Genomic DNA, 27,038 nt, shown 5'->3' with positions numbered 1-27,038 from the left:
AGGGACTCGTCTATGCTCACATGTTTGGCAGGGGTATATGCCTGGGCAAACTTGGCTGTAAAATGGCCTAATATTGGCCTGACTTTAGACAAACCATCATAACATGGGTCATCTCTGAGTGGGCGCTGTGTGTTGTCGTTGTAGTGCATAAACTTATGAATGGCTTCAAAGCGCATCCTGCTCATCACCATGCAGAACATCGGGGTGTGGTACAGAATGTCTGGGCTCCAGGAGTCCCTGATTGCTTGCTTCTTTAGAAGCCCCCAGAAGAAGCCATGAAGGCGAAAAACGTGTTGCCCCATAAGCCCCATAAGTAGTAATATACCACAAAACTTCTCCATCTCTGCTGCAGTGACAGGGGTCCACCTGTAGGGTTGTGCATGAAATGATACGGGGTTTTGGGCAATATACTGTGCAGATTTGTCTTGACTACAATTAAATTCAACAGCTCCTCATCAAAATAATATTTAAAAAGTCCAAAGCTCTGAGCCCTGCCGTGGCAAATTTAATTCCAGGTTGGCCCAAAAATTCTGGGACCTGAGGGGTATAATTATCTCGGGCTACCCAAGTAGGGTCAGTGAAAGTCCCAGGCACTTCTCCCGCAAAATTCCCAGGCACTTCTTCAGCACGTTTTCCCGACGTGTTACCCGTCGGAACAGTGCATCCAGTACAGAACAACGCTAACACAGCGCACTGAACAGTGCATCCAGTACAGAACAACGCTAACACAGCGCACTGAACAGTGCATCCAGTACAGAACAACGCTAACACAGCGCACTGAACAGTGCATCCAGTACAGAACAACGCTAACACAGCGCACTGAACAGTGCATCCAGTACAGAACAACGCTAACACAGAGCACTGAACAGTGCATCCAGTACAGAACAACACTAACACAGCGCACTGAGTAGTGCATCCAGTACAGAACAACGCTAACACAGCGCACTGAACAGTGCATCCAGTACAGAACAACGCTAACACAGCGCACTGAACAGTGCATCCAGTACAGAACAACGCTAACACAGCGCACTGAACAGTGCATCCAGTACAGAACAACGCTAACACAGAGCACTGAACAGTGCATCCAGTACAGAACAACACTAACACAGCGCACTGAGTAGTGCATCCAGTACAGAACAACGCTAACACAGCGCACTGAACAGTGCATCCAGTACAGAACAACGCTAACACAGAGCACTGAACAGTGCATCCAGTACAGAACAACGCTAACACAGCGCACTGAACAGTGCATCCAGTATAGAACAACGCTAACACAGCGCACTGAGCAGTGCATCCAGTACAGAATAACACTAACACAGAGCACTGACCAGTGCAACCAGTACAGAACAACACTAACACAGCGCACTAAGCAGTGCATCCAGTACAGAACAACGCTAACACAGCGCACTGAACAGTGCATCCAGTACAGAACAACACTAACACAGAGCACTGACCAGTGCAACCAGTACAGAACAACACTAACACAGCGCACTGAGCAGTGCATCCAGTACAGAACAACGCTAACACAGCGCACTGAACAGTGCATCCAGTACAGAACAACGCTAACACAGCGCACTGAGCAGTGCATCCAGTACGGAACAACGCTAACACAGCGCACTGAACAGTGCATCCAGTATAGAACAACACTAACACAGAGCACTGAACAGTGCATCCAGTACAGAACAACACTAACACAGCGCACTGAACAGTGCATCCAGTACAGAACAACACTAACACAGCGCACTGAACAGTGCATCCAGTACAGAACAACACTAACACAGCGCACTGAACAGTGCATCCAGTATAGAACAACACTAACACAGAGCACTGAACAGTGCATCCAGTACAGAACAACGCTAACACAGCACACTGAACAGTGCATCGAGTACAGAACAACGCTAACACAGCGCAAAGAACAGTGCATCCAGTACAGAACAACGCTAACACAGCGCACTGAACAGTGCATCCAGTATAGAACAACATTAACACAGCGCACTGAACAGTGCATCCAGTACAGAACAATGCTAACACAGTGCACTGAACAGTGCATCCAGTATAGAACAACACTAACACAGCGCACTGAACAGTGCATCTAGTACAGAACAGCGCTAACACAGCGCACTGAGTAGTGCATCCAGTACAGAACAACACTAACACAGCGCACTGAACAGTGCATCCAGTACAGAACAACACTAACACAGCGCACTGAACAGTGCATCCAGTACAGAACATCGCTAACACAGCGCACTGAACAGTGCATCCAGTACAGAACAACGCTAACACAGCGCACTGAACAGTGCATCCAGTACAGAACAACACTAACACAGCGCACTGAACAGTGCATCCAGTACAGAACAACACTAACACAGCGCACTGAGCAGTGCATCCAGTACAGAACAACACTAACACAGCGCACTGAACAGTGCATCCAGTACAGAGCAACGCTAACACAGCACACTGAACAGTGTATCCAGTACAGAACAACGCTAACACAGCGCACTGAACAGTGCATCCAGTACAGAACAACGCTAACAGAGCGCACTGAGCAGTGCATCCAGTACAGAACAACACTAACACAGCGTACTGAAAAGTGCATCTAGTACAGAACAACGCTAACACAGCGCACTGAACAGTGCATCCAGTACAGAACAACACTAACACAGCGCACTGAACAGTGCCTCCAGTACAGAACAACGCTAACACAGTGCACTGAACAGTGCATCCAGTATAGAACAACACTAACACAGAGCACTGAACAGTGCATCCAGTACAGAACAACACTAACACAGCGCACTGAACAGTGCATCCAGTACAGAACAACACTAACACAGCAAACTGAACAGTGCATCCAGTACAGAACAACACTAACACAGCGCACTGAGCAGTGCATCCAGTACAGAACAACACTAACACAGCGCACTGAACAGTGCATCCAGTACAGAACAACACTAACACAGCACACTGAACAGTGCATCCAGTACAGAACAACACTAACACAGCGCACTGAGCAGTGCATCCAGTACAGAACAACACTAACACAGCGCACTGAACAGTGCATCCAGTACAGAACAACGCTAACACAGCGCACTGAACAGTGCATCCAGTATAGAACAACACTAACACAGAGCACTGAACAGTGCATCCAGTACAGAACAACACTAACACAGCGCACTGAACAGTGCATCCAGTATAGAACAACGCTAACACAGCGCACTGAACAGTGCATCCAGTACAGAACAACGCTAACACAGCGCACTGAACAGTGCATCCAGTATAGAACAACACTAACACAGCGCACTGAACAGTGCATCTAGTACAGAACAGCGCTAACACAGCGCACTGAGTAGTGCATCCAGTACAGAACAACGCTAACACAGCGCACTGAGCAGTGCATCCAGTACAGAACAACGTTAACACAGCACACTGAACAGTGCATCCAGTATAGAACAACACTAACACAGCGCACTGAACAGTGCATCTAGTACAGAACAGCGCTAACACAGCGCACTGAACAGTGCATCCAGTACAGAACAACGTTAACACAGCACACTGAACAGTGCATCCAGTATAGAACAACACTAACACAGCGCACTGAACAGTGCATCCAGTATAGAACAACGCTAAAACAGCGTACTGAACAGTGCATCCAGTACAGAACAACACTAACACAGCGCACTGAACAGTGCATCTAGTACAGAACAACGCTAACACAGGAAACTGACCAGTGCAACCAGTACAGAACAACACTAACACAGCGCACTGAACAGTGCATCTAGTACAGAACAACGCTAACACAGTGCACTGAGCAGTGCATCCAGTATAGAACAACACTAACACAGCGCACTGAACAGTGCATCCAGTATAGAACAACGCTAAAACAGCGTACTGAACAGTGCATCCAGTACAGAACAACGCTAACACAGCGCACTGAACAGTGCATCTAGTACAGAACAACGCTAACACAGCGCACTGAACAGTGCATCCAGTATAGAACAACACTAACACAGCGCACTGAACAGTGCATCCAGTATAGAACAACGCTAACACAGCGTACTGAACAGTGCATCCAGTACAGAACAACGCTAACACAGCGCACTGAACAGTGCATCCAGTACAGAACAACGCTAACACAGCGCACTGAACAGTGCATCCAGTACAGAACAACACCAACACAGCGCACTGAACAGTGCATCCAGTATAGAACAACGCTAACACAGCGCACTGAACAGTGCATCCAGTATAGAACAACGCTAAAACAGCGCAGTGAACAGTGCATCCAGTACAGAACAACACTAACACAGCGCACTGAACAGTGCATCTAGTACAGAACAACACTAACACAGCGCACTGAACAGTGCATCCAGTACAGAACAACACTAACACAGCGCACTGAACAGTGCATCCAGTACAGAACAACGCTAACACAGCGCAGTGAACAGTGCATCCAGTACAGAACAACACTAACACAGCGCACTGAACAGTGCATCTAGTACAGAACAACACTAACACAGCGCACTGAACAGTGCATCCAGTACAGAACAACACTAACACAGCGCACTGAACAGTGCATCCAGTATAGAACAACGCTAACACAGCGCACTGAGCAGTGCATCCAGTACAGAACAACGCTAACACAGCGCACTGAACAGTGCATCCAGTACAGAACAACACTAACACAGCGCACTGAGCAGTGCATCCAGTACAGAACAACGCTAACACAGTGCACTGAACAGTGCATCCAGTATAGAACAACGCTAACACAGCGCATTGAACAGTGCATCCAGTACAGAACAACGCTAACACATCGTACTGAACAGTGCATCCAGTACAGAACAACACTAACACAGCACACTGAACAGTGCATCCAGTACAGAACAACACTAACACAGCGCACTGAGCAGTGCATCCAGTGCAGAACAACACTAACACAGAGCACTGAACAGTGCATCCAGTACAGAACAACACTAACACAGCGCACTGAACAGTGCATCCAGTACAGAACAACACTAACACAGCGCACTGAACAGTGCATCCAGTACAGAACAACGCTAACACAGCGCACTGAGCAGTGCATCCAGTACAGAACAACGCTAACACAGCACACTGAGCAGTGCATCCAGTACAGAACAACACTAACACTGCGCACTGAGCAGTGCATCCAGTACAGGACAACGCTAACACAGCGCACTGAACAGTGCATCCAGTACAGAACAACGCTAACACAGCACACTGAGCAGTGCATCCAGTACAGAACAACACTAACACTGCGCACTGAGCAGTGCATCCAGTACAGAACAACGCTAACACAGCGCACTGAACAGTGAATCCAGTATAGAACAACGCTAACACAGCGCATTGAACAGTGCATCCAGTACAGAACAACGCTAACACATCGTACTGAACAGTGCATCCAGTACAGAACAACGCTAACACAGCATACTGAACAGTGCATCCAGTACAGAACAACACTAACACAGCGCACTGAGCAGTGCATCCAGTACAGAACAACACTAACACAGCGCACTGAAAAGTGCATCCAGTACAGAACAACGCTAACACAGCGCACTGAACAGTGCATCCAGTATAAAACAACACTAACACAGAGCACTGAACAGTGCATCCAGTACAGAACAACACTAACACAGCGCACTGAACAGTGCATCCAGTATAGAACAACGCTAACACAGCGCACTGAACAGTGCATCCAGTACAGAACAACGCTAACACAGCGCACTGAACAGTGCATCCAGTATAGAACAACACTAACACAGCGCACTGAACAGTGCATCTAGTACAGAACAGCGCTAACACAGCGCACTGAGTAGTGCATCCAGTACAGAACAACACTAACACAGCGCACTGAACAGTGCATCTAGTACAGAACAGCGCTAACACAGCGCACTGAACAGTGCATCCAGTATAGAACAACACTAACACAGAGCACTGACCAGTGCATCCAGTATAGAACAACACTAACACAGTGCACTGAACAGTGCATCCAGTATAGAACAACGCTAAAACAGCGTACTGAACAGTGCATCCAGTACAGAACAACGCTAACACAGCGCACTGAACAGTGCATCCAGTGTAGAACAACACTAACACAGCGCACTGACCAGTGCATCCAGTATAGAACAACGCTAAAACAGCGTACTGAACAGTGCATCCAGTACAGAACAACGCTAACACAGTGCACTGAACAGTGCATCCAGTATAGAACAACACTAACACAGAGCACTGACCAGTGCATCCAGTATAGAACAACGCTAAAACAGCGTACTGAACAGTGCATCCAGTACAGAACAACGCTAACACAGAGCACTGAACAGTGCATCCAGTATAGAACAACACTAACACAGAGCACTGACCAGTGCATCCAGTATAGAACAACGCTAAAACAGCGCACTGAACAGTGCATCCATTACAGAACAACACTAACACAGCGCACTGAACAGTGCATCCAGTACAGAACAACGCTAACACAGTGCACTGAGCAGTGCATCCAGTACAGAACAACACTAACAAAGCGCACTGAACAGTGCATCCAGTACAGAACAACGCTAACACAGCGTACTGAACAGTGCATCCAGTACAGAACAACGCTAACACAGCATACTGAACAGTGCATCCAGTACAGAACAACGCTAACACAGCGCACTGAACAGTGCATCCAGTACAGAACAACGCTAACACAGCGCAGTGAACAGTGCATCCAGTACAGAACAACACTAACACAGCGCACTGAACAGTGCATCCAGTATAGAACAACACTAACATAGCGTACTGAACAGTGCATCCAGTACAGAACAACGCTAACACAGCGCACTGAACAGTGCATCCAGTATAGAACAACACTAACACAGCGCACTGAACAGTGCATCTAGTACAGAACAGCGCTAACACAGCGCATTGAGTAGTGCATCCACTACAGAACAACACTAACACAGCGCACTGAACAGTGCATCCAGTACAGAACAACACTAACACAGCGCACTGAACAGTGCATCCAGTACAGAACAACGCTAACACAGCGCACTGAACAGTGCATCCAGTATAGAACAACACTATCACAGAGCACTGAACAGTGCATCCAGTACAGAACAACACTAACACAGCGCACTGAACAGTGCATCCAGTATAGAACAACGCTAACACAGCGCACTGAACAGTGCATCCAGTACAGAACAACGCTAACACAGCGCACTGAACAGTGCATCCAGTATAGAACAACACTAACACAGCGCACTGAACAGTGCATCTAGTACAGAACAGCGCTAACACAGCGCACTGAGTAGTGCATCCAGTACAGAACAACACTAACACAGCGCACTGAACAATGCATCTAGTACAGAACAGCGCTAACACAGCGCACTGAACAGTGCATCCAGTATAGAACAACACTAACACAGCGCACTGAACAGTGCATCCAGTATAGAACAACGCTAAAACAGCGTACTGAACAGTGCATCCAGTACAGAACAACGCTAACACAGCGCACTGAACAGTGCATCCAGTGTAGAACAACACTAACACAGCGCACTGACCAGTGCATCCAGTATAGAACAACGCTAAAACAGCGTACTGAACAGTGCATCCAGTACAGAACAACGCTAACACAGTGCACTGAACAGTGCATCCAGTATAGAACAACACTAACACAGAGCACTGACCAGTGCATCCAGTATAGAACAACGCTAAAACAGCGTACTGAACAGTGCATCCAGTACAGAACAACGCTAACACAGAGCACTGAACAGTGCATCCAGTATAGAACAACACTAACACAGAGCACTGAACAGTGCATCCAGTACAGAACAACGCTAACACAGTGCACTGAACAGTGCATCCAGTATAGAACAACACTAACACAGCGCACTGAACAGTGCATCCAGTACAGAACAACGCTAAAACAGCGTACTGAACAGTGCATCCAGTACAGAACAACGCTAACACAGTGCACTGAGCAGTGCATCCAGTACAGAACAACACTAACAAAGCGCACTGAACAGTGCATCCAGTACAGAACAACGCTAACACAGCGTACTGAACAGTGCATCCAGTACAGAACAACGCTAACACAGCATACTGAACAGTGCATCCAGTACAGAACAACGCTAACACAGCGCACTGAACAGTGCATCCAGTACAGAACAACGCTAACACAGCGCAGTGAACAGTGCATCCAGTACAGAACAACACTAACACAGCGCACTGAACAGTGCATCCAGTATAGAACAACGCTAACATAGCGTACTGAACAGTGCATCCAGTACAGAACAACGCTAACACAGCGCACTGAACAGTGCATCCAGTATAGAACAACACTAACACAGCGCACTGAACAGTGCATCTAGTACAGAACAGCGCTAACACAGCGCACTGAGTAGTGCATCCACTACAGAACAACACTAACACAGCGCACTGAACAGTGCATCCAGTACAGAACAACACTAACACAGCGCACTGAACAGTGCATCCAGTACAGAACAACGCTAACACAGCGCACTGAACAGTGCATCCAGTATAGAACAACACTAACACAGAGCACTGAACAGTGCATCCAGTACAGAACAACACTAACACAGCGCACTGAACAGTGCATCCAGTATAGAACAACGCTAACACAGCGCACTGAACAGTGCATCCAGTACAGAACAACGCTAACACAGCGCACTGAACAGTGCATCCAGTATAGAACAACACTAACACAGCGCACTGAACAGTGCATCTAGTACAGAACAGCGCTAACACAGCGCACTGAGTAGTGCATCCAGTACAGAACAACACTAACACAGCGCACTGAACAGTGCATCTAGTACAGAACAGCGCTAACACAGCGCACTGAACAGTGCATCCAGTATAGAACAACACTAACACAGCGCACTGAACAGTGCATCCAGTGTAGAACAACACTAACACAGCGCACTGACCAGTGCATCCAGTATAGAACAACGCTAAAACAGCGTACTGAACAGTGCATCCAGTACAGAACAACGCTAACACAGCGCACTGAACAGTGCATCCAGTGTAGAACAACACTAACACAGCGCACTGACCAGTGCATCCAGTATAGAACAACGCTAAAACAGCGTACTGAACAGTGCATCCAGTACAGAACAACGCTAACACAGTGCACTGAACAGTGCATCCAGTATAGAACAACACTAACACAGAGCACTGACCAGTGCATCCAGTATAGAACAACGCTAAAACAGCGTACTGAACAGTGCATCCAGTACAGAACAACGCTAACACAGAGCACTGAACAGTGCATCCAGTATAGAACAACACTAACACAGAGCACTGACCAGTGCATCCAGTATAGAACAACGCTAAAACAGCGTACTGAACAGTGCATCCAGTACAGAACAACGCTAACACAGTGCACTGAGCAGTGCATCCAGTACAGAACAACACTAACAAAGCGCACTGAACAGTGCATCCAGTACAGAACAACGCTAACACAGCGTACTGAACAGTGCATCCAGTACAGAACAACGCTAACACAGCATACTGAACAGTGCATCCAGTACAGAACAACGCTAACACAGCGCACTGAACAGTGCATCCAGTACAGAACAACGCTAACACAGCGCAGTGAACAGTGCATCCAGTACAGAACAACACTAACACAGCGCACTGAACAGTGCATCCAGTATAGAACAACGCTAACATAGCGTACTGAACAGTGCATCCAGTACAGAACAACGCTAACACAGCGCACTGAACAGTGCATCCAGTATAGAACAACGCTAACACAGCGCACTGAGCAGTGCATCCAGTACAGAACAACGCTAACACAGCGCACTGAACAGTGCATCCAGTACAGAACAACACTACCACAGTGCACTGAACAGTGCATCCACTACAGAACAACGCTAACACAGCGCACTGAACAGTGCATCCAGTACAGAACAACGCTAACACAGCACACTGAACAGTGCATCCAGTACAGAACAACACTAACACAGTGCACTGAACAGTGCATCCAGTACAGAACAACGCTAACACAGCGCACTGAGCAGTGCGTCTAGTACAGAACAACACTAACACAGCGCACTGAACAGTGCATCCAGTACAAAACAACGCTAACATAGCGCACTGAACAGTGCATCCAGTACAGAACAACGTTAACACAGCGCACTGAGCAGTGCATCCAGTACAGAACAACGCTAACACAGCGCACTGAACAGTGCATCCAGTACAGAACAACACTAACACAGCACACTGAACAGTGCATCCAGTACAGAACAACGCTAACACAGCGCACTGAGCAGTGCATCCAGTACAGAACAACGCTAACACAGCACACTGAGCAGTGCATCCAGTACAGAACAACGCTAACACAGCGCACTGAACAGTGCATCCAGTATAGAACAACGCTAACACAGCGCACTGACCAGTGCATCCAGTACAGAACAACGCTAACACAGTGCACTGAACAGTGCATCCAGTACAGAACAACGCTAACACAGCGCACTGAACAGTGCATCCAGTATAGAACAACGCTAACACAGCGCACTGAACAGTGCATCCAGTATAGAACAACGCTAACACAGCGCACTGACCAGTGCATCCAGTACAGAACAACGCTAACACAGCGCACTGAACAGTGCATCCAGTACAGAAGAACACTAACACAGCGCACTGAACAGTGCATCCAGTATAGAACAACACTAACACAGCGCACTGAACAGTGCATCCAGTACAGAACAACACTAACACAGCGCACTGAACAGTGCATCCAGTGTAGAACAACACTAACACAGCGCACTGAACAGTGCATCCAGTACAGAACAACACTAACACAGCGCACTGAACAGTGCATCCAGTACAGAACAACACTAACACAGCGCACTGAGCAGTGCATCCAGTACAGAACAACGCTAACACAGCGCACTGAACAGTGCATCCAGTACAGAACAACACTAACACAGCGCACTGAGCAGTGCATCCAGTACAGAACAACGCTAACACAGTGCACTGAACAGTGCATCCAGTATAGAACAACGCTAACACAGCGCATTGAACAGTGCATCCAGTACAGAACAACGCTAACACATCGTACTGAACAGTGCATCCAGTACAGAACAACGCTAACACAGCATACTGAACAGTGCATCCAGTACAGAACAACACTAACACAGCGCACTGAGCAGTGCATCCAGTGCAGAACAACACTAACACAGAGCACTGAACAGTGCATCCACTACAGAACAACGCTAACACAGCACACTGAACAGTGCATCCAGTACAGAACAACACTAACACAGTGCACTGAACAGTGCATCCACTACAGAACAACGCTAACACAGCGCACTGAACAGTGCATCCAGTACAGAACAACGCTAACACAGCACACTGAACAGTGCATCCAGTACAGAACAACACTAACACAGTGCACTGAACAGTGCATCCAGTACAGAACAACGCTAACACAGCGCACTGAGCAGTGCGTCTAGTACAGAACAACACTAACACAGCGCACTGAACAGTGCATCCAGTACAGGACAATGCTAACACAGCGCACTGAACAGTGCATCCAGTACAGAACAACACTAACACAGCACACTGAACAGTGCATCCAGTACAGAACAACGCTAACACAGCGCACTGAACAGTGCATTCAGTACAAAACAACGCTAACATAGCGCACTGAACAGTGCATCCAGTACAGAACAACGCTAACACAGCGCACTGAACAGTGCATCCAGTACAGAACAACACTAACACAGCACACTGAACAGTGCATCCAGTACAGAACAACACTAACACAGCACACTGAACAGTGCATCCAGTACAGAACAACACTAACACAGCGCACTGAACAGTGCATCCAGTACAGAACAACGTTAACACAGCGCACTGAACAGTGCATCCAGTGTAGAACAACACTAACACAGCGCACTGAACAGTGCATCCAGTACAGAACAACACTAACACAGCGCACTGAACAGTGCATCCAGTATAGAACAACACTAACACAGTGCACTGAACAGTGCATCCAGTATAGTACAACGCTAACACAGCGCACTGAGCAGTGCATCCAGTACAGAACAACAGAGCGCACTGAACAGTGCATCCAGTACAGAACAACACTAACACAGCGCACTGAACAGTGCATCCAGTACAGAACAACCCTAACACAGCGCACTGAACAGTGCATCCAGTACAGAACAACACTAACACAGCGCACTGAACAGTGCATCCAGTACAGAACAACGCTAACACAGCACACTGAACAGTGCATCCAGTACAGAACAACGCTAACACAGCACACTGAACAGTGCATCCAGTACAGAACAACACTAACACAGCGCACTGAACAGTGCATCCAGTATAGTACAACACTAACACAGCGCACTGAGCAGTGCATCCAGTATAGAACAACGCTAACACAGCGCACTGAGCAGTGCGTCTAGTACAGAACAACACTAACACAGCGCACTGAACAGTGCATCCAGTATAGTACAACACTAACACAGCGCACTGAACAGTGCATCCAGTACAGAACAACACTAACACAGCGTTTCAGAAGGGACAGACAGGAGATGGGAAACCGATGAAAAGTGTAATCACAAAATGTGATCAAACAGGGAATACACATGATGCAGGGGAGGATATGGAGGGAGCAGATAGGGATCACATAGGTAGGATAAACAGGAGGAAACTTCATATGACTGGATCACTTGTATCACATATGTACAATTTGATGTGTTATTCCGGTAAGTTTCTTGTCTTTTCCTCAGATCCCAGTCTCCCGCTGCTCAGGTCCGTGTTTACCTGGAAGCCGGAAAATGAAAGGATCCACAATTCACATCTGCTGCTATGACTGCGCCCCATGTTCAGAGGGAGAGATCTCCAATATCACAGGTACATGGTAGTAGGAGTAGTAGAGTCTGGGATTGGGTCACACATTGGCCACATTTATCAAAACTAATGTGCAGTTGCCTGTAGAGGGCGCAGAGTGACAGATTCATGAGAAGTGTCACACATCCTTCATGAATCTACACCCCTGCACTTCTCCGGCAGAATGCACCACTTTTTTGTGATACACTTTATCCACTGCAGAATTGCGGTGCACAGTCCAACTGTATCTAATTGTATCCTTATAGATAATTGCCTTTGTGATAAAATAATCAATTTCCAACTGTTGTAAGAAGGGTTAAATTATCTACTAATACTCAATAGGCAGCACAGATCTTAAAAGGCTCTGCCCATTAAATTTTAACCCCGTACTATTACTCAGTGTTATTGCTGCTTTGGCTCCTATCCCTGCATTAGCTGCTCAGTGTAAGAGTCGGCTCTGTGTGCGGCATTAGCTGAGCAGACACTTCCTGATTCCTCTGTGCAGCGCTCATGCACCAGATGCCGTGTGCTGGTATAGGGTTTAACTTCATTTTCATGTGATAGGTTATATACAGGAGAGGATACAAGCAACGTGAGGGGGTTATATACAGGAGAGGACACAAACCATGTGAGAGGGTTATATACAGGAGAGGATACAAGCCATGTGAGGGGTTATATACAGGAGAGGATACAAGCCATGTGAGGGGTTATATACAGGAGAGGATACAAGCCATGTGAGGGGTTATATACAGGAGAGGACACAAGCCGTGTGAGGGGGTTATATACAGGAGAGGATACAAGCCATGTGAGGGGTTATATACAGGAGAGGATACAAGCCATGTGAGGGGTTATATACAGGAGAGGACACAAGCCGTGTGAGGGGGTTATATACAGGAGAGGATACAAGCAACGTGAGGGGGTTATATACAGGAGAGGATACAAGCCATGTGAGGGGTGATATACAGGAGAGGATACAAGCAACGTGAGGGGGTTATATACAGGAGAGGATACAAGCCATGTGAGGGGTGATATACAGGAGAGGATACAGGCCATGTGAGGGGTTATATACAGGAGGGGAAACAAGCCATGTGAGGGGTTATATACAGGAGAGGACACAAACCATGTGAGGGGTTATATACAGGAGAGGATACAAACCATGTGAGAGGTTATATACAGGAGAGGATACAAATCATGTGAGGGGTTATATACAGGAGAGGATACAAATAGAGATGAGCGAACATACTCGTCCGAGCTTGATGCTCGATCGAGCATTAGCGTACTCGTAACTGCTCGTTGCTCGGACGAGTATTTCGCCCGCTCGAGAAAATGGCAGCTCCCACCGTTTTGCTTTTTGGCGGCCAGAAACAGAGCCAATCACAAGCCAGGAGACTCTGCACTCCACCCAGCATGACGTGGTACCCTTACACGTCGATAGCAGTGGTTGGCTGGCCAGATCAGGTAACCCTGGGATAGACTAGCCGCTGCCCGCGCTGCTCGGATCATTCTGTGTCTGGATGCCGCTAGGCAGAGAGCTGCTGCTGGTCAGGGAAAGCGTTAGGGTGTTCTATTAGAATAGTGTTAGGCAGGAGTGATTCTAAAAGAACCCAACAGCCCTTCTTAGGGCTACAATAACGTTATAATTTTTTTTTTTTTTTATTTGCAGCTAGTACCATATTGTGAGGATTTAGCAGGGGGACTTGCTACCGTTGTGTTTAGCTCTTAGTGACACACATATCCACCTCAAACACCAAAGTGGGAAAATTTATTAGGGGTTTGAGTAGAATTAGGCACAGTCTGCCAGTTTCTTTTTATTTTACGTTTATTTTTTTCATAACTCAGCGTCATCTCATCTGGCATAGTAGTGTGCTGTAATACTTGGCTAGAAAATAGCCATAGGAGAATACAAACGGCTTAATTACGCCTACAGTAGCGTTAGATATATTTGATTTCTGGTTGATCTGCTGGTGGCTGTACTTGCTGCAGTGCATCTACTATCAAATTGGGAGCAATTTGGAGTCAGACTTGCGACCACTGTGTTTTAGTGACGCACATATCCATCGCAAAGACCGAAGTGGGAAAATTTATTAGGGCCCGGGGTTGTATTTCAACTAGGCACAGTCTGCCATTTCCTTTTTTATTTTACGTTTATTTTTTTCATAACTCAGCGTCATCTCATCTGGCATAGTAGTGTGCTGTAATACTTGGCTAGAAAATAGCCATAGCAATAGGATAGCATCGTTTGGTTTTAAAAACTAAAAAACACAAAAAAAAAAAAAAAAAAAAAAAAGTTAAAAAAAAAATACAAGTTATAACTCTCATTTTCAAAATGTTTAACCCGAGGGCTAGGGGTAGAGGACGAGGGCGGGGACGTGGGCGTCCAACTACTGCAGGGGTCAGAGGCCGTGGTCCTGGGCGGGGTGAGACACCACCTGCTTATGAGGGAGCAGGGGAACGCTGCAGAGCTACACTCCCTAGGTTCATGTCTGAAGTTACTGGGAATCGTGGTAGAGCACTGTTGAGGCCAGAACAGTGCGAACAGGTGATGTCGTGGATTGCCGACAATGCTTCGAGCAATTTGTCCACCAGTCAGTCTTCCACGCAGTCCACCCATGTCACCGAAATCGGCACTCCTCCAGCTCCTGCACCTCAGCCTCCTCCCCCCCAGTCTGCCCCCTCCCAGCAAAATTTGGCATTTGAACCGGCATACTCTGAGGAACTGTTTTCTGGACCCTTCCCACAGTCACAAACCACTTGTCCGGTTGCTGATGAGCAATTTTCCGATGCCCAGGTTTTCCACCAGTCGCAGTCTGTGGGTGATGATGACCTTGTTGACGTACTGGAAGAAGTGTGTAAAGAGGTGTCCGACGATGAGGAGACACGGTTGTCAGACAGTGGGGAAGTTGTTGTCAGGGCAGGAAGTCCGAGGGGGGAGCAGACTGAGGGATCGGAGGATGATGAGGTGACAGACCCAAGCTGGGTTGAGAGGCCGGGTGAACACAGTGCTTCTGAGACGGAGGAGAGTCCTCGACCAGAACAGGTTGGAAGAGGCAGTGGTGGGGCCAGACGGAGAGGCAGGGCCAGAGCTGGTGCATCAGCGCCAAATGTGTCAACTAGTGAAGCTCCCGTGGCGAGGGCTCCTGCGGCGAGGGCTAGATTTTCAGAAGTCTGGAGGTTCTTTAAGGAAACACCGGATGACCGACGGACTGTGGTGTGCCACATTTGCCAAACCAGGATCAGCAGGGGTTCCACCACTACTAGCTTAACTACCACCAGTATGCGCAGGCATATGAATGCTAAACACCCCACTCAGTGGCAACAAGCGCGTTCACCTCCGGCCGTGCACACCACTGCTCCTTCCCCTGTGTCAGCTGATAGTCAGCCCCCTGCCCAGGACCCTGCCACAAAAACCCCATCGTCACCTCCACGATCCTCCACAGCATCCACCAGCGTTCAGCTCTCCATACCCCAGACGCTGGAGCGGAAACGCAAATATAGTGCAACCCACCCGCACGCCCAAGCCCTTAATGTGCACATCTCCAGATTGCTAAGCCTGGAGATGCTGCCCTATAGGCTAGTAGAGACCGAGGCCTTTCGCAGCCTCATGGCGGCGGCCGCCCCTCGGTATTCGGTCCCCAGCCACCACTACTTTTCCCGATGTGCCGTCCCAGCCCTGCACCAGCACGTGTCAGACAACATAATCCGTGCCCTGACCAACGCCGTTTCTGACAAGGTCCACCTGACCACGGACACGTGGACGAGTGCTGCCGGGCAGGGCCACTATATATCTCTGACGGCACATTGGGTTAACTTGGTGGAGGCTGGGACCGAGTGTGACCCTGCGGCTGGTCATATACTGCCGACGCCGAGGATTGCGGGGCCTACCTCGGTCCAGGTGTTTGAGGCCTACTATGCCTCCTCCTCCTCCCACCCCTCCTCCACCTCCTCCTCCGAACGACCATCCGTGGGCATGGCGCCATCAGTCGGTAGCTCTAGGCACAGCAGCAGTGCCGTCGCTAAGCGACAGCAGGCGGTGCTCAAACTGCTGAGCCTAGGCGATAAAAGGCACACCGCCCAAGAGCTATTACAGGGCATCACGGCGCAGACTGATCTGTGGCTGGCACCGCTGAACCTGAAGCCAGGCATGGTTGTGTGTTACAACGGCCGTAACCTGGTGGCGGCTCTGCAACTCGGCAGACTGACACATGTGCCATGCCTGGCCCATGTGTTAAATCTGATAGTTCAGCGTTTCCTCAAGACATACCCCAATCTGTCTGATTTGCTCACGAAGGTGCGCCGCAACTGTGCGCATTTCAGGAAGTCTAGCACAGATGCTGCCACTCTCAGGGCAGCGCAGCGCCGCCTCCAACTGCCCGCTCACTGACTGTTGTGCGACGTGCCCACGAGGTGGAATTCAACACTGACCATGTTATCCAGAGTTTACCAGCAGCGCCGAGCGATTGTAGACTGCCAGATGTCAACTTCCACCAGAACTGGTAGTCAGGTCAGTCAGCTTCCTCAAGTCTACAATGAGGAGTGGACGTGGATGTCTGATATCTGTCAGGTGCTGAGTAACTTTGAGGAGTCAACACAGATGGTCAGTGGCGATGCCGCCATCATCAGCCTCACCATCCCGCTGCTTGGCCTGTTGAAAAACTCTCTGGTCAGCATGAAGTCGGAAGCTTTGCGCTCCTCACAAGAGACAGGGGAAGAAGATTCCCTTGTTGATAGCCAAAGCACCCTTAGGTCTGTTTCTCAGCGCATATCGGAGGAGGTGGAGGTGGAGGAGGATGAGGAGGAAGAGGAGGAGAATGTTGGCGAGACACAAGAGGGGACCATTGTTGAGTCCTACACTGTTGAGTGTGTATGGGCAGAAGAAGAGGAGTTGGAGGAGTTGGAGGAGGAGGAAATGGACAGTCAGGCCAGTGAGGGGAGTGAATTCTTACGCGTTGGTACTCTGGCGCATATGGCAGATTTCATCCTAGGCTGCCTATCCCGTGACCCTCGCGTTCAAAGAATTTATTCCAGCACCGATTACTGGGTGTTCACTCTCCTGGACCCACGGTACAAGCAAAATCTTTCCACTCTCATCCCTGGAGAGGAAAGGAGTGTGAGAATGCATGAATACCAGCAGGCCCTGGTGCACAAGCTGAAACAGTATTTCCCTTCTGACAGCGCTAGCGGCAGAGTGCGTAGTTCTGCGGGACAAGTAGCGAGGGAGAGTAGGCGAGCAGGCAGCTTGTCCAGCACTGGCAAGGGTACGCTTTACAAGACTTTTGCCAGCTTTATGTCACCCCAGCAAGACACTGTCACCTGTCCCCAGTCTCGGCAGAGTAGGGCTGATCTTTACAGAAAGATGGTGAGGGAGTACATAGCTGACCATACCATCGTCCTAAATGATCACACAGCTCCCTACAACTACTGGGTTTCAAAGCTGGACATGTGGCACGAACTGGCGCTCTACGCCTTGGAGGTTCTTGCCTGCCCTGCCGCTAGCGTCTTGTCAGAGCGGGTTTTCAGTGCAGCTGGTGGCATCATCACCGATAAGCGTACACGCCTGTCGACTGACAGCGCTGACAGGCTGACGCTTATCAAGATGAATAAAGCATGGATTTCTCCTAATTTCAAATCTCCAGCAGGTGAAGGAAGCTCAACCTGAATAATTTATCCACTCCTCCTCCTCCTCATTTTCCTCCTTCTCCTCCTCTTTCTACAGTAAAGCAGAGGAAACTGGCTGTTTTTTGACAGGGCCCACTGGCTCTAGGTATAGTACTTTATGCATTTAATTTTTCTGGAGGGCCACCGACACGGTCCTCTGTTTTAAACAATTTTTGGGAGTGCCACATACAGGCACTCAATCTATTCAATTTTTCTGGAGGGCCACCTTTCCGGTCCTCTGTTTTAAACAATTTTTTGGGACTGCCACATACAGGCACTCAATCTATTCCATTTTTCTGGAGGGCCACCTACCTGCTCCTCTGGTTTAAAAACTTTTTTGGACTGCCACATACAGGCACTCAATCTATTCCATTTTTCTGGAGGGCCACCTACCTGCTCCTCTGGTTTAAAAACTTTTTTGGACTGCCACATACAGGCACTCAATCTATTCCATTTTTCTGGAGGGCCACCTACCTGCTCCTCTGGTTTGAAAAATTTTTTGGACTGCCACATACAGGCACTATCCAAATTAAATTGTCTCCATAGCAGCCTCCACACGTTGTCTCCATTGCTACCTCCAAAAGTCGTCCATATAGCTGCCTCCATACATCGTCCCTTTATCAAACGAGGTTTGTCAGGCCGAAATTTGGGTTGTTTTCATGGATTCCACATCAAAGTTGTTAACTTTGTCGCCACCCTGCTGTGTTATCCACAAAATACACTGGCAAACTTTTACCATTTACGGATATTATTTCAGCGCTTCTTGCGCATCTGTTTACATTCCCCTCACCCGCCATATCCTAAACTTATAAGAACGCTACTACACTTGATCTTATACAAAAGGTTCTTAGAAGTGCTGTTTGGGGAGTAGCCTAGAGACAGGGGCTTGGATTGGCGAAAGCTCGCCTAGCAGCGGAGCGCCAGCTCCATGCGCATCATGCGCTTCTTGCGCATCTGTTTACATTCCCCTCACCCGCCATATCCCAAACTTATAAGAACGCTACTACACTTAACTTGGTGCAGACTGGGACCGAGTCTGACCCTGGGGCTGGTCATATACTGCCGACGCAGAGGATTGCGGGGCCTACCTCGGTCCAGGTCTCAAAGGCCTACTATACCTCCAAAAACTTCCCACCCCTCCTCCACCTCCTCCTCCTCCGAATTACCATCCGTGGGCATCGCGCCATCAGTCGGTAGCTCTAGGCACAGCAGCAGTGCCGTTGCTAAGCGACAGCAGGCGGTGCTCAAACTGCTGAGCCTAGGTGATAAAAGGCACACCGCCCAAGAGCTATTGCAGGGCATTCCACATCAAACTTGTTAACTTTGTCGCCACCCTGCTGTGTAAGCCACAAAATATACTGGAAAACTTTTTTCATTTACGGATATTATTTCAGCGCTTCTTGCGCAGATGTTTACATTCCCCTCACCCGCCATATCCCAAACTTATAAGAACGCTACTACACTTGATCTTATCCGAAAGGTTCTTAGAAGTGCTGTTTGGGGAGTAGCCTAGAGACAGGGGCTTGGATTGGCGAAAGCTCGCCTGGCAGCGGAGCCCCAGCTCCATGCCAAGAACCAACTAACATAGTTTTAACTGCAGCACCTTTAATCTACTACTAGTTCACTGCCTCCATACATCGTCCCCTTATCAAACGAGCTGTGTCAGGCAGAATTTTGGATTGTTTTCATGGCTTCCATGTTAATTTTGTCGCCACCCTGCTGTGTAATCCACAAAATATACTGGCAAACTTTTATCATGTACCAATATTATTTGAGCGCTTCTTGCTCACCTCCTTTGGTTCCTCTCTGCTACCCATTGGTTTGAAGCCTGAGTCCATTTAGGGTATGTCGCCATGCCACTCTCTAGCCTTCCGCTGCTGCCGCTGCCTCTGCATGCCGTCCCCTATAGTGTCAGGGTCAATTATTGGATGTTTTAGATGCTATCTAGCTTCATTCTGTCACTCTGTCATGGCCATGCTGTTGCCCATAATTTTGGTATAATGGTGCATTTAAGCAGCCTCAGAGGCATCCATGCATGCTGCCCCTGCTGTTTCCTGTCCATTTCCGTGGTGTTTCCATCCTTTTCTGAGGTTCCCAGGTGTTTGGCCAAGCTTCCCTGTGCAGAGCCTTGGTCCCCTTGAAAAATGCTCGAGTCTCCCATTGACTTCAATGGGGTTCGTTACTCGAAACGAGCACTCGAGCATCGGGAAAAGTTCGTCTCGAATAACGAGTACCCGAGCATTTTAGTGCTCGCTCATCTCTAGATACAAATCATGTGGGGGGTTATATACAGGAAAGGATACAAGCTATGTGAGGGGTTATATACAGGAGAGGATAAAAGAAATGTGAGGGGGTTATATACAGGAGAGGACACAAGCCATGTGAGGGGGTTATATACAGGAGAGGATACAAGCCATATGAGGGGTTATATACAGGAGAGGATACAAGCCATGTGAGGGGTTATATACAGGAGAGGTTACAAGCCATGTGAGGGGTTATATACAGGAGAGGACACAAGCCATGTGAGGGGTTATATACAGGAGAGGATACAAGCCATGTGAGGGGTTATATACAGGAGAGGACACAAGCCATATGAGGGGTTATATACAGGAGAGGATACAAGCCATGTGAGGGGTTATATACAGGAGAGGATACAAGCCATGTGAGGGGTTATATACAGGAGAGGATACAAGCCATGTGAGGGGTTATATACAGGAGAGGATACAAATCATGTGAGGGGTTATATACAGGGGAGGACACAAGCCATGTGAGGGGTTATATACAGGAGAGGATACAAATCATGTGAGGGGTTATATACAGGAGTGGATACAAGCCATGTGATGGGGTTATATACAGGAGAGGATACAAGCCATGTGAGGAGTTATATACAGGAAAGGATACAAGCCATGTGAGGGGAGTATATACAGGAGAGGATACAAGCCATGTGAGGGGGTTATATACAGGAGAGGATAAAAGCCATGTGAGGGGGTTATATACAGGAGAGGACACAAGCCATGTGAGGGGTTATATACAGGAGAGGACATATATACAGGAGAGGACATTAGCCATGTGAGGGGTTATATACAGGAGAGGACACAAGCCATGTGAGGGGTTATATACAGTAGAGGACACAAGCCATGTGAGGGGTTATATACAGGAGAGGACACAAGCCATGTGAGGGGTTATATACAGGAGAGGATGCAAGGCATGTGAGGGGTTATATACAGGAGAAGACACAAGCCATGTGAGGGGGTTATATACAGGAGGGTATAAAAACCATGTGAGAAGGTTATATACAGGAGAGGATACAAGCCATGTGAGAGATTATATACAGGAGAGGATACAAGCCATGTGAGGGGGTTATATACAGGAGACGATAAAAGAAATGTGAGGGGGTTATATACAGGAGAGGACACACGCCATGTGAGGGGGTTATATACAGGAGAGGATACAAGCCATATGAGGGGTTATATACAGGAGAGGATACAAGCCATGTGAGGGGTTATATACAGGAGAGGATACAAGCCATGTGAGGGGTTATATACAGGAGAGGACACAAGCCATGTGAGGGGTTATATACAGGAGAGGATACAAACCATGTGAGAGGTTATATACAGGAGAGGATACAAATCATGTGAGGGGTTATATACAGGAGAGGATACAAATCATGTGAGGGGTTATATACAGGAAAGGATACAAGCTATGTGAGGGGTTATATACAGGAGAGGATACAAGCCATGTGAGGGGTTATATACAGGAGATGATAAAAGAAATGTGAGGGGGTTATATACAGGAGAGGACACAAGCCATGTGAGGGGGTTATATACAGGAGAGGATACAAGCCATATGAGGGGTTATATACAGGAGAGGATACAAGCCATGTGAGGGGTTATATACAGGAGATGATACAAGCCATGTGAGGGGTTATATACAGGAGAGGACACAAGCCATGTGAGGGGTTATATACAGGAGAGGATACAAGCCATGTGAGGGGTTATATACAGGAGAGGACACAAGCCATGTGAGGGGTTATATACAGGAGAGGATACAAGCCATGTGAGGGTGTTATATACAGGAGAGGATACAAGCCATGTGAGGGGTTATATACAGGAGAGGATACAAGCCATGTGAGGGGGTTATATACAGGAGAGGATACAAGATATGTGAGGGGATTATATACAGGAGAGGATAAAAGCCATGTGAGGGGGTTATATACAGGAGAGGATATAAGCCATGTGAGGGGTTATATACAGGAGAGGATACAAGCCATGTGAGAGGTTATATACAGGAGAGGATATAAGCCATGTGAGGGGTTATATACAGGAGAGGATACAAGCCATGTGAGGGGTTATATACAGGAGAGGATACAAATCATGTGAGGGGTTATATACAGGGGAGGACACAAGCCATGTGAGGGGTTATATACAGGAGAGGATACAAATCATGTGAGGGGTTATATACAGGAGAGGATACAAGCCATGTGAGGAGTTATATACAGGAAAGGATACAAGCCATGTGAGGGGGGTTTATACAGGAGAGGATACAAGCCACGTGAGGGGGTTATATACAGGAGAGGATAAAAGCCATGTGAGGGGGTTATATACAGGAGAGGACACAAGCCATGTGAGGGGTTATATACAGGAGAGGACACAAGCCATGTGAGGGGTTATATACAGGAGAGGACATTAGCCATGTGAGGGGTTATATACAGGAGAGGACACAAGCCATGTGAGGGGTTATATACAGGAGAGGATGCAAGGCATGTGAGGGGTTATATACAGGAGAAGACACAAGCCATGTGAGGGGGTTATATACAGGAGAGTATAAAAACCATGTGAGAAGGTTATATACAGGAGAGGACACAAGCCATGTGAGGGGGTTATATACAGGAGAGGATACAAGCCATGTGAGGGGGTTATATACAGGAGAAGATACAAGCCATGTGAGGGGTTGTATACAGGAGAGGATACAAGCCATGGGAGGGGTTATATACAGGAGAGGATACAAGCCATGTGAGGGGGTTATATACAAGAGAGGATACAAACCATGTGAGGGGGTTATATACAGGAGAGGATACAAGCAACGTGAGGGGGTTATATACAGGAGAGGACACAAGCCATATGAGGGGATATATACAGGAGAGGATACAAGCCATGTGAGGGGTTATATACAGGAGAGGATACAAGCCATGTGAGGGGTTATATACAGGAGAGGAAACAAGCCATGTGAGGGGTTATAAACAGGAGAGGATACAAGCCATGTGAGGGGTTATATACAGGAGAGGATACAAATCATGTGAGGGGTTATATACAGGGGAGGACACAAGCCATGTGAGGGGTTATATACAGGAGAGGATACATATCATGTGAGGGGTTATATACAGGAGAGGATACAAGCCATGTGAGGAGTTATATACAGGAAAGGATACAAGCCATGTGAGGGGGGTATATACAGGAGAGGATACAAGCCATGTGAGGGGGTTATATACAGGAGAGGATAAAAGCCATGTGAGGGGGTTATATACAGGAGAGGACACAAGCCATGTGAGGGGTTATATACAGGAGAGGACACAAGTCATGTGAGGGGTTATATACAGGAGAGGATACAAGCCATGTGAGGGGTTATATACAGGAGAGGACACAAGCCATGTGAGGGGTTATATACAGGAGAGGACATTAGCCATGTGAGGGGTTATATACAGGAGAGGACACAAGCCATGTGAGGGGTTATATACAGGAGAGGATGCAAGGCATGTGAGGGGTTATATACAGGAGAAGACACAAGCCATGTGAGGTGGTATATACAGGAGAGGACACAAGCCACGTGATGGGTTATACAGGAGAGGATACAAGCCATGGGAGGGGTTATATACAGGAGAGGATACAAGCCATGTGAGGGGGTTATATACAGGAGAGGATACAAACCATGTGAGGGGGTTAAATACAGGAGAGGATACAAGCAACGTGAGGGGGTTATATACAGGAGAGGACAGAAGCCATGTGAGAGGTTATATACAGGAGAGGATACAAGCCATGTGAGGGGTTATATACAGGAGAGGATACAAGCCATGTGAGGGGGTTATATACAGGAGAGGATACAAGCCATGTGAGGGGTGATATAAAGGAGAGGATACAGGCCATGTGAGGGGTTATATACAGGAGGGGATACAAGCCATGTGAGGGGTTATATACAGGAGAGGATACAAGCCATGTGAGGGGTTATATACAGGAGAGCATACAAATCATGTGAGGGGTTATATACAGGAGAGGATACAAATCATGTGAGCGGTTATATACAGGAGAGGATACAAATCATGTGAGGGGTTATATACAGGAGAGGATAAAAGAAATGTGAGGGGGTTATATACAGTAGAGGACACAAGCCATGTAAGGGGGTTATATACAGGAGAGGATACAAGCCATATGAGGGGTTATATACAGGAGAGAATACAAGCCATGTGAGGGGTTATATACAGGAGAGGATACAGGCCATGTGAGGGGTTATATACAGGAGAGAATACAAGCCATGTGAGGGGTTATATACAGGAGAGGATACAGGCCATGTGAGGGGTTATATACAGGAGAGGACACAAGCCATGTGAGGGGTTATAAACAGGAGAGGATACAAATCATGTGAGGGGTTATATACAGGAGAGGATACAAGCCATGTGAGGAGTTATATACAGGAGAGGATACAAGCCATGTGAGGGGTTATATACAGGAGAGGATACAAGCCATGTGAGGGGTTTATATACAGGAGAGGACACAAGCCATGTGAGGGGTTATATACAGGAGAGGACACAAGCCATGTGAGGGGTTATATACAGGAGAGGACATTAGCCATGTGAGGGGTTATATACAGGAGAGGACACAAGCCATGTGAGGGGTTATATACAGGAGAGGATGCAAGGCATGTGAGGGGTTATATACAGGAGAAGACACAAGCCATGTGAGGGGGTTATATACAGGAGAGTATAAAAACCATGTGAGAAAGTTATATAAAGGAGAGGATACAAGCCATGTGAGAGGTTATATACAGGAGAGGATACAAGCAATGTGAGGGGGTTATATAGAGGAGAGGATACAAGCCATGTGAGGGGTTATATACAGGAGAGGATACAAGCCATGGGAGGGGTTATATACAGGAGAGGATACAAGCCATGTAAGGGGGTTATATACAGGAGAGGATATAAGCAATGTGAGGGGTTATATACAGGAGAGGATACAGGCCATGTGAGGGGTTATATACAGGAGAGGATACAAGCCATGTGAGGGGGTTATATACAGGAGAGGATACAAACCATGTGAGGGGGTTATATACAGGAGAGGATACAAGCCATGTGAGGGGGTTATATACAGGAAAGGATATAAACCATGTGAGGGGGTTATATACAGCAAAGGACGCATGCCATGTGAGGGAATTATATACAGGAGAGGATAAAAGCCATGTGAGGGGATATATACAGGAGAGGATACAAACCATGTGAGGGGTTATATACAGAAGAGGATACAAGCCATGTGAGAGGTTATATACAGGAGAGGATACATGCCATGTGAGGGGTTATATACAGGAGAGGACAAAAGCCACGTGATGGGTTATATACAGGAGAGGATACAAGCCATGTGAGAAGTTATATAGAGGAATGGATACAAGGCATGTGAGTGGTTATATACAGGAGAGGATACAAGCTATGTGAGGGGTTATATACAGGAGAGGATACAAGCCATGTGAGGGGTTATATACAGGAGATGATAAAAGAAATGTGAGGGGGTTATATACAGGAGAGGACACAAGCCATGTGAGGGGGTTATATACAGGAGAGGATACAAGCCATATGAGGGGTTATATACAGGAGAGGATACAAGCCATGTGAGGGGTTATATACAGGAGAGGATACAAGCCATGTGAGGGGTTATATACAGGAGAGGACACAAGCCATGTGAGGGGTTATATACAGGAGAGGATACAAGCCATGTGAGGGGTTATATACAGGAGAGGACACAAGCCATATGAGGGGTTATATACAGGAGAGGATACAAGCCATGTGAGGGGTTATATACAGGAGAGGATACAAGCCATGTGAGGGGTTATATACAGGAGAGGACACAAGCCATGTGAGGGGTTATATACAGGAGAGGATACAAGCCATGTGAGGGGTTATATACAGGAGAGGATACAAATCATGTGAGGGGTTATATACAGGGGAGGACACAAGCCATGTGAGGGGGTTATATACAGGAGAGGATACAAGCCATGTGAGGGGGTTATATACAGGAGAGGATACAAATCATGTGAGGGGTTATATACAGGAGAGGATACAAGCCATGTGAGGAGTTATATACAGGAAAGGATACAAGCCATGTGAGGGGGGTTTATACAGGAGAGGATACAAGCCATGTGAGGGGGTTATATACAGGAGAGGATAAAAGCCATGTGAGGGGGTTATATACAGGAGAGGACACAAGCCATGTGAGGGGTTATATACAGGAGAGGACACAAGCCATGTGAGGGGTTATATACAGGAGAGGACATTA

Source organism: Engystomops pustulosus, chromosome 1 (genome assembly GCF_040894005.1).
Source record: "Engystomops pustulosus chromosome 1, aEngPut4.maternal, whole genome shotgun sequence".
Classification (NCBI taxonomy): Eukaryota; Metazoa; Chordata; class Amphibia; order Anura; family Leptodactylidae; genus Engystomops; species Engystomops pustulosus.
The sequence above is the reverse complement of the archived record's forward strand: the minus strand, read 5'-3'. Positions refer to the sequence as shown.